This window comes from Rana temporaria, chromosome 7, assembly GCF_905171775.1.
Source record: "Rana temporaria chromosome 7, aRanTem1.1, whole genome shotgun sequence".
NCBI classification, from domain to species: domain Eukaryota; kingdom Metazoa; phylum Chordata; class Amphibia; order Anura; family Ranidae; genus Rana; species Rana temporaria.
In genome coordinates, this window is record NC_053495.1 from 1,111,034 (window position 1) to 1,120,066 (window position 9,033).

A 9,033-nucleotide genomic window follows, 5' to 3' on the forward strand; every position below is an offset into this window, starting at 1 on the left:
CTCTTATGGCTGTGTGTTGAGTTATTTGTTATGCAAGCTGTACACTCACTACACACTCCCCCCCCCCCCCCGTGTACACTCACTACACAACATTGTAGATACAAAGTGTCATTTCTTCAGTGTTGTCACATGAAATGATACAAGGGGTGTACTTACTTTTGTCAGATATATAATTAGGGTTTTCCCTTGAAGAATAAGGCTAGGACTCAGGAATTGGAACAGGGACCTCCCCCAGAGGTCACAGGTCAGAAGGCGGGTTCCCAGGTCATGGCTGACCCACCCCCACCAAAGTGTTCCGCCTACCCCAACTAAGTCTGGGAATGAACATATTTTGTATACAATGTAATGAAGATGTGGAAACAAAGTAACACTCGTCAGGTCCGGACATCGGCTGGAAGAGGGAAGGAGCATTTGGCAGCGATGGGAAGTTCGGCCAGCAGGGGGAGACAACACACCCCCTCCCCCGACCAATTATTCTTCATTCCACTAGGGGGCAGGATGTGCAGGGCAAAGGGCAATGGCAGCCACCTACCAGAAGTACCTACCTGGAGCCCAGCCTGAGATCTTCTACCACCAGCCTGGGCAGAAAGAGGTCCGGGGCCACGCCCAGCGCCCACCAAACCCCATGGGCACAATGATAATTAAATAGATTATTTTACAATGTAACAATATGTATGACATCATCAATAGAAATGATTGGAGGCGGAGTCAGATTTTTTTTTCGTCTTCTACCAGTTTATTGATCACCTACAACCCACCAATGTGCAGACTCTCAGCCGAACAACATGAACATCATCATCATCGCCATAAATAAGACACAAAGCTTTGCATTTCCCATTGAGAAACAAAAATTCTGTACATTGAGCCCCTCCCCCCCCCTCGTCACCCGCAGGGTCAAAGGGGAGGTGTGTGTATATGGGGGGAGGGGGGGTCACTAAAAATTAATTAATTTAATACTATTTACAAGGGGGGGATGGGTATGATACATGTGGCAGCAGTGGAATTCCAAAGAACCGGGGGGAGGGCACTAAGAAGAGGGGGCGGGCACTAAGAAGAGGGGGCGGGCACTAAGAAGAGGGGGCGGGTCTCTGCACACACTGGGGCCAATTCGGTGCTATGAAGCAGAGATTAAAAAAATAGGGCAGCGAGAAGTCCCATGCCCCCCCCCCCCCCCCCCCCGGGATGTCCGCCGCCAACCAACCTGGCCAGGAAACCTTCCTCTGTGCGCCCCTCTGAAGCGAGTTTCACTTACCTATAAAAACGACAGTTTCTAAGATTCATCTTCTACGTCCTGCTCCACCCCACCCCCGTCCAGCTCCACCCCACCCCCGTCCAGCTCCACCCCACCCCCGTCCTGCTCCACCCCACCCCCGTCCTGCTCCACCCCACCCCCGTCCAGCTCCTCCCCACCACCCCCGTCCTGCTCCACCCCACCCCCGTCCAGCTCCTCCCCACCCCCCGCCACCACTCCCCTTCCTACTATCATCACCACACTGCCTGCTGTATAAAACAATTCCCGGCTGTCATTTTGACAGCCGGGAATTGATTTGTATTACAAGCCAGAGAAGCTGTTCAGACACTTAATGGAGTTTTCATTCAAAAGTCCCCTCCCCCCACCTACTGGGTGTCCGGCGTTGAAATAAAAGACTTATCTTTAGCCTCGCCCCCAAGTACTTGCCCCGCCCATGCAGAAAGAAGCCCCCACCCCACTAGCTTCCAAAGCACTCCAATGGCTGACTATGTGAGTGAATGCCCCGATTGGTACGCATGCGCAGTAGGATCTCAACATCGCAGGGACTGGCCGTTGCAGAGGCTGTTCAGGGTTGTTACCCCCCCCAACCTCCTGGGTGTCCAATGTTAAGAAAAATACCTCCCTTCAGCCTCCATGTTCAGCCCTGCCCATGCAGAAAGAAGTCCCCACCACACTAGCTACTAATGCGCGGATTGGTACGCACGCGCAGTAGGATCTCGATGTCTCTGGGATTGGCTGCTGCAGAGGCTGGTCAGTACTGGGGAGGGTGTTTCTCCTCCACCTCCTGGGTGTCCAACGTTAATACCTCCCTTCAGCCCCACCCCCGAGCTGCCCTGCCCATGCAGAAAGAAGCCATTACACCAGCTACTAATACACCAATTGGTACGCACGCGCAGTAGGCTCTCAACGTCGCTGGGACTGGAAGCTGCAGAGGCTGGTCAATGCTAAAAGGGAAAATGCCCAAATATTACTTTATTAAAACTGGAGTCCTCCTTTAAAGAGAACCCGTCATTTCTAACTATCCCTACAAATCAAACCCTTACAGCAAACCAGTCAGCCATTTTTATTCAAACGAAAGATGCCCGTGCTGGCCCAGGCACCACCAGGATCCCCTTATTTACCTCAGTCTGCCTATCTGGCTTTCCCAAATTTAGGGCTGACCCCCCAATTAATGAACCCTTATTGGCCTATGAAGAACTCTCATTGGAGGAGAGAGGAGGGTGGGAGGGAAATGAAGAGTGAAACGACCTTCAGAGGGGTGCGCAGGAAGCAACAGGCGGGATAAGTGTGCGTATATAATGTATATATATATCTCCTCTTCCCGGTTCTGCGGAGTTCCTCTACAACTCGCTTCTCCACATTTTTAGGCACAAGAAAAAATAAAAAGGCAAAATAATAAAAACGATAAATAGCAGCAGTGTGTATGGTGAGCGAAAGCGAAGGCTCCGAGTAACGCCGCGGCGGCTACAGCGTCAAAAACACATCCGAGTGTTGGAGGGAAGTATTGGGGGGGGTGGGGGGAATGGAGGGGGAGGGGCTGAGCTGGGCAGGTGGTGCCCCTTCTGTACCACATGGAAGGATAGAAAAGGAAATCTCTGCATTCCCAAGCTCCGCCCACCCCCCGGGAGGAGGGGCACGTAATGCTCTGCGCGCTGTACTCAATGCAGCCTGCAGGTGGTGCTCTGTGCTGTGCCATGAAAGTGAATGGAATGCAGCAAGTCGGTAACAATAGTGAAAAATCCAGTAAACTCTTCCTGTAGCGAGCCGACGCGTTGCGTCAGATAGACAGGGGAACCTCGGTTTACGAGTAACGCGGTTAGCGAGCATTTTGAAAGACGAACAACTTTTATTTTTTTAATTCTGACTCGGTGTGCGAGTGTTGTCTCGAAAGACGGACAGAATTCAAGCTAATGGGGTCTGCAGTACCGCATTTGGACTGAGGTGCGGGGGGCGCCGGAGCCGAACGACGTCCATCACAGCTGATCGGCGCCGTTCGGAAATGCTTGGAAAGACGTGGAAATACTCAGACGAAGTGGCCTTTCCGGACGTTTCCAAGGCTTCCGGCGCCCCCCTTCACCTCTGGCCACATGCGGTATTACATGCCATTGAAGTCAATGCAGAACGAATGATTTTCCTTTCCATTGACTTCAATGGGGAAACTCGCTTTGATATGCGAGTGCTTTGGATTACAAGCGTTCTCCTGGAACGGGTTATCCTCATAATCCGAGGTTCCGCTGTATATGTAAATGATTTGATGGGCGTGTACACATTTCAGCTGCTTGTATTGTTTTTTAGGGGAGTTCTGGTCAAACACTGCATCCCGGTTATGTCAATAAAAGACAATCGCTTGGCCTTTTCATATATCTGACCTGTGGCATGTGTGATACAACAGCGCCATCTAGAGTTTGAGCTGTAAAATGCTTCTGTGATAGAAACTAATGAAGAAGTAAAGGGATACATGTGGCAATGGCTACACACTTTCTAAATAAAAGGCCAGCGGCATGAGCTGAAGGGGGGTGGGGCTCCATAACGAGAAGAAAATAGGGGGGGGGGGACTCCATAACGAGAAGAAAATAGGGGGGGCTCCATAACGAGAAGAAAATAGGGGGGGGGGGGGGGGGACTCCATAACGAGAAGAAAATAGGGGGGGGGGGACTTCACAAGACCGAAGAAGGAACTTCACTTGAGGAGAACACTAAATCTACACTACAAAGACGCCCCGTCCGGAAATCGTGACCTACGACCCGAGGTAAGTGACTTTTTAGTGTCAATGATCATTTACTATGAAGGTTAGATAGCTTGTGCACGTGTGTCTATTTGTAATACTCCGTATATCTTATATTATTATTATTTTCCTACAATTGTAAATAGTTTTTATTTACAGCGTTATTGTTCAGTAAAAGCACCTTAAAGTGATAAAGTCTTATATATTTTTATTTATTTTTTTGTTTTAAAATAACAAACATGTCATACTTACCTGCTCTGCCCAGATCCTCCTCTTCTCAGGTCCCCCACCGGCGCTCCTAGCCCCTCCCTCTTGCTGAGTGCCCCCACAGCCAGCAGCTTACTATGGGGACACCCAAGCTGAGCCGTTTGCTCTTTGTCCCCATTCAGACACGGAGCCGCGGCTTGGCCCCACCCCCTGTCTATCCTCACTGGCTCACTGACTTTGGCGGCGGCAGCAGTAGGAGGAGCCAATGGCGCCCACTGCTGCGTCTCAGCCAATCGAGGAGGGAGAGTCCCTGGACTTTGTGGCTCTCGTACCATATTGCTGGATCGAGAGGGAGCTCGGGTAAGTATCAGGGGGGCTACTTTTTACCTTAAAGCGGCGTTCCAGCAGCTACAAGAGAGCCTGACAACAACACCGCTTAGGAGTTCAGTGCAGCAGAGGCAGCGCTGAATCCCGGACGAGCCCCCAATTGTTCATTTCTATGTCTTTTAGGTTACTTTGTGGTAAAGCAAGCAAGCGGGACCCCCCCCCCCCCCCGTATTATATTAAAGGGGTTCTAAAGGCCGAAGGTGGAGTCTCTCTTTAGGTCCACCCTATAAAAAAAAAAAAAAAAATACATAGACACTTTCCTTAAAAAAAATTGAAATGGCTGTTGCTAGGCAGATCGTCCTAATCTGCCACTTCCTACTCCGCAGTACTCTTCAGCCTTCTCCTCCTCGCGTTGTCTTCTGGGAAATTTGGGCGCGCTGTCTTCTGGGACCTGTAGCTGCTGACTTTTTAAAAAGGACACTTACCTGACCTGGGCGTTCCGCAATGTTGGCCCCCCCTCAAGGCCGATCCGTCCTTAGGATCAGGTGCCGGCGCCGCCATCCTCACTAAGAGAAACAGGCAGTGGAGCCTTGTGGCCTCACTGCCCGTTTCCTACTGCGCATTCGAGAGTCACACAGCCGTCTTTTGGGACACACATGTCCCAGAAGACATCGCGCCCCATGCCCCAGAAGACAACGCGAGGAGAAGAAGAATGAAGACAACTGCGGAATTGGAAGTTGCAGATTAGGACGATCTGCCTAGCAACAGCCATTTCAAATGTTTTTTTTATGTATTTTAAGGGGCGTGTCTATGTATTTTTTATTTTTAGGGTGGAGCTCCCCTTTAAAGAGAGAATCCACCTTCTGCCTTCTGAACCCTTTTAATATACTACTGGGGGGTATCCCGCTTCCTTGCTTTACTACAAAGTAAGCTAAAAGACATATGGAAAAAAACAAGTGGGGGCTCGTCCGGGAATCAGTGGGGGGCTCGTCCGGGAATCAGAGGGGGGCTCGTCCGGGAATCAGAGGGGGGCTCGTCCGGGAATCAGAGGGGGGCTCGTCCGGGAATCAGCGGGGGGCTCGTCCGGGAATCAGAGGGGGGCTCGTCCGGGAATCAGAGGGGGGCTCGTCCGGGAATCAGAGGGGGGCTCGTCCGGGAATCAGAGGGGGGCTCGTCCGGGAATCAGCGGGGGGCTCGTCCGGGAATCAGAGGGGGGCTCGTCCGGGAATCAGAGGGGGGCTCGTCCGGGAATCAGAGGGGGGCTCGTCCGGGAATCAGAGGGGGGCTCGTCCGGGATTCAGCGGGGGCCCGTCCGGGATTCAGCGGGGGCCCGTCCGGGATTCAGCGGGGGCCCGTCCGGGATTCAGCGGGGGCTCGTCCGGGAATCAGTGGGGGCTCGTCCGGGAATCAGTGGGGGCCCGTCCAGGGAATCAGTGGGGGCTCGTCCGGGAATCAGTGGGGGGCACGCCTGGGAATCAGTGGGGGGCACGCCTGGGAATCAGTGGGGGGCTCGTCCGGGAATCAGTGGGGGGCTCGTCCGGGAATCAGTGGGGGGCTCGTGCGGGAATCAGTGGGGGGCTCGTCCGGGAATCAGCGTTGCCTCTGCTGCACTAAACTTCTAAAGCTGTGTTGTTGTCAGGCTCTCTTCTGCTGGACTACAAAACACCCCCCCTTCATCTCCATAACCCCTCCCCCCTGTGTAGCAGAGGCAGCGTTGTCACCTCACTACAGGCAGTTAGTGGGAGCTCACTGGATTTCTGACAGGATCGGGTGGTTTTTTGGGGGGAGGGGGGGATATTACATGTACCCCAGTATAGCAAAGATCTTCTTTGTATTTTTTCGCCCTGATATATAAACTTTGGGGTGTCTTTATAAAAAAAAAAAACTAAAAAATCTTCCCAGGGGGCGTGTCCTGAAAATCTTGCCAATGTCCACTCACCTGAAGGGACCCGCCTATATCCCCGAGGCTATAAATATTCTGTATTGAGCCGTTAAGATATTTGCATCGTTATTTATCCATTGAAACTGAAAGTAAACGTATTCTGTGGAAATGGGGCAAACGGAATGTTCTCTGGCCATACTCTCTGCAGATCGAATGTTATTCATGGAAAAAAAGGTTGGGAATATGGGAAACAAAAAACACATTATGGCCATTAGATGGCACAAGTATCATAGAAAATAAGTTCCTCTGCTCCATCTAGTGGCCATAATGCAGTATTTCTGCCAATTATTTTTTTTAATGGATAACAAACAATGGGCTGGATTCAAGAAGCAATTGCGCCTGTGTAACCATAGTTACGCAGCGCAATTGCTTACTTGCTCCGGCGTAACGAATGCTCCTGATTCAGGAACCTCGTTACGCCGACTGCAGCCTAAGATATGCGTGGCATAAGGCTCTTATGCCCGCAAATTTTAGGCTGCATTCTTGCGATGGCCGCTAGGTGGCGTTCCCGTTGTGCTCTGCGTATAGTATGCAAATTGCATACTAACGCCGATTCACTACGTTGCGCGAGCCCTGCGTACGCAATTTACGTACGGCGGTATTAGCAGGGGCAGCCCATGTTACGTATACCCGTCGTTCCCGCGTCGCGAAATTTGAATTTTTCGTAGTTTGCGTAAGTGAATCGTGAATGGCGCTGGACGCCATTCACGTTCACTTTGAAGCAAATGACGTCCTTACGACGTCATTTGCCGCAATGCACGTCGGGAAAGTTTCCCGACGGAGCATGCACTCTACGATCGGCGCGGGAACGCGCCTAATTTAAATGATTCCCGCCCCCTACGGGATCATTTAAATTGCGTGATGTTGCACCAGGCATTTTGCCGGTGCGCCCGCACAATTTACGGAGCTTCTGCTCAGTGAATCGAGGGCAGCGAAAAAAAATTGCGGGGGTGCAGGGCAAAATCGTTGCCCTGCACCTCCGTAAAAAAAAAAAAACGCAATTCTTACTGAATCTGGCCCCTTGTGAAAAGTGAAAAATTTGCAGAGTGCAGGATTATTAAAAAGTACAAATCATTTATTTACACTTAGAAAAGGGCAGTGAATGGGAATAATCGATCTCAGCCACTAGAAGGAGCCGAGGAACACGCATTTCCTACGATGCTGTGGCCATATTGTGGTATTTTCAGCCATTCACATTTTTTTTCAATAAATAACATTCGATCTGCATTAGAATTTCCCCCGAGCTCATGCCGTTTCAATGAATAAACACCTAAGCCATTTTTATATATAAGTACGCCCCCTTTAACTTTCTGTGGTGCGGCCCGCACTGCACCCCGACTCCTCGGCATCATCACTTCCCCCCCCGGCTTTGTATCCTGGAAGTGAAATCCGCCACAAAGGAAGGGGGAGGGGAGGGGAGGGGGCGGGAACAACGCAGGAACCGCTTCTGCTTTTTACATTCAGAAGGTCAATGAATTAAAAATGGAGACGTTTTGGGCGCTGCGGATTTCTGACCCTGCAGAGGAGGACAGAGGGGGAGGGGGAGGGCAGAGACACCGGGGGAGGGGAGGACAGATACACCGGGGGAGGGGAGGGGGAGGGGCGATTGCGCCGGAATGCGGCAGATCGTCAAAACACACGAGAGGTTCATTTCATATCACATTGTAACAAAACTCCACCCACTGAGGATCGGCAGGAACAGATCGCATCCGTGAACTGCTGCAGCACTCTTTGTATTATTCAGAAAGTTTCCCTTTAAGTAGAACGTACCGGTCATAGATATATGTACAGCGAGGACCAATGAAAATCTCCGTCACATAATGAGCCCCCGATGACATCATAGTACGTCATAGAGCCCCTGATGATGTCATAGAGCCCCTGATGAAGTCATAGAGCCCCTGATGACAAATCACATGACATCATAGAGCCCCTGACGGATCACATTATATTATAGACATTGAATGACACCAAAAGATACAACTTATTATAATTCTGGAGAGGAGAGGAAAGGGTTAAAGCTGAACTCCGGGAATAATAATAAAAGATAAACATGATCCTCAGAAGATCTCAATCGTTACACATCATTTCATACCCGGATGTTACTGTGACATCATCACTACACCTGTGCAGAGAGCTGGGCAGTGGGGAGGGGCCCAGCAGGCTCCACCTATTACAGGATGGGGGGGGGGGGGCGGAGACAAGACCGGTCCCGCTGCACAAAATGAGAGAACAGATCTGTGGGAGGGACCAGCAGGCTCCACCCATTACACAAAAAAATAAAAAAATAAGACAGCAGGGGGCGGAGACACGATTTATGTTCCCAGAGTTCAGATTTAATACCCCCATCAAGTTATTTTTTGCCATGCATGTCCCCCGCTGTGACACGACAGGAAGTGGGAGGAAATCGTCCCCTGCTGTGACACGACAGGAAGTGGGAGGAAATCGTCCCCTGCTGTGACACGACAGGAAGTGGGAGGAAATCGTCCCCCGCTGTGACACGACAGGAAGTGGGAGGAAATCGTCCCCTGCTGTGACACGACAGGAAGTGGGAGGAAATCGTCCCCCGCTGTGACACGACAG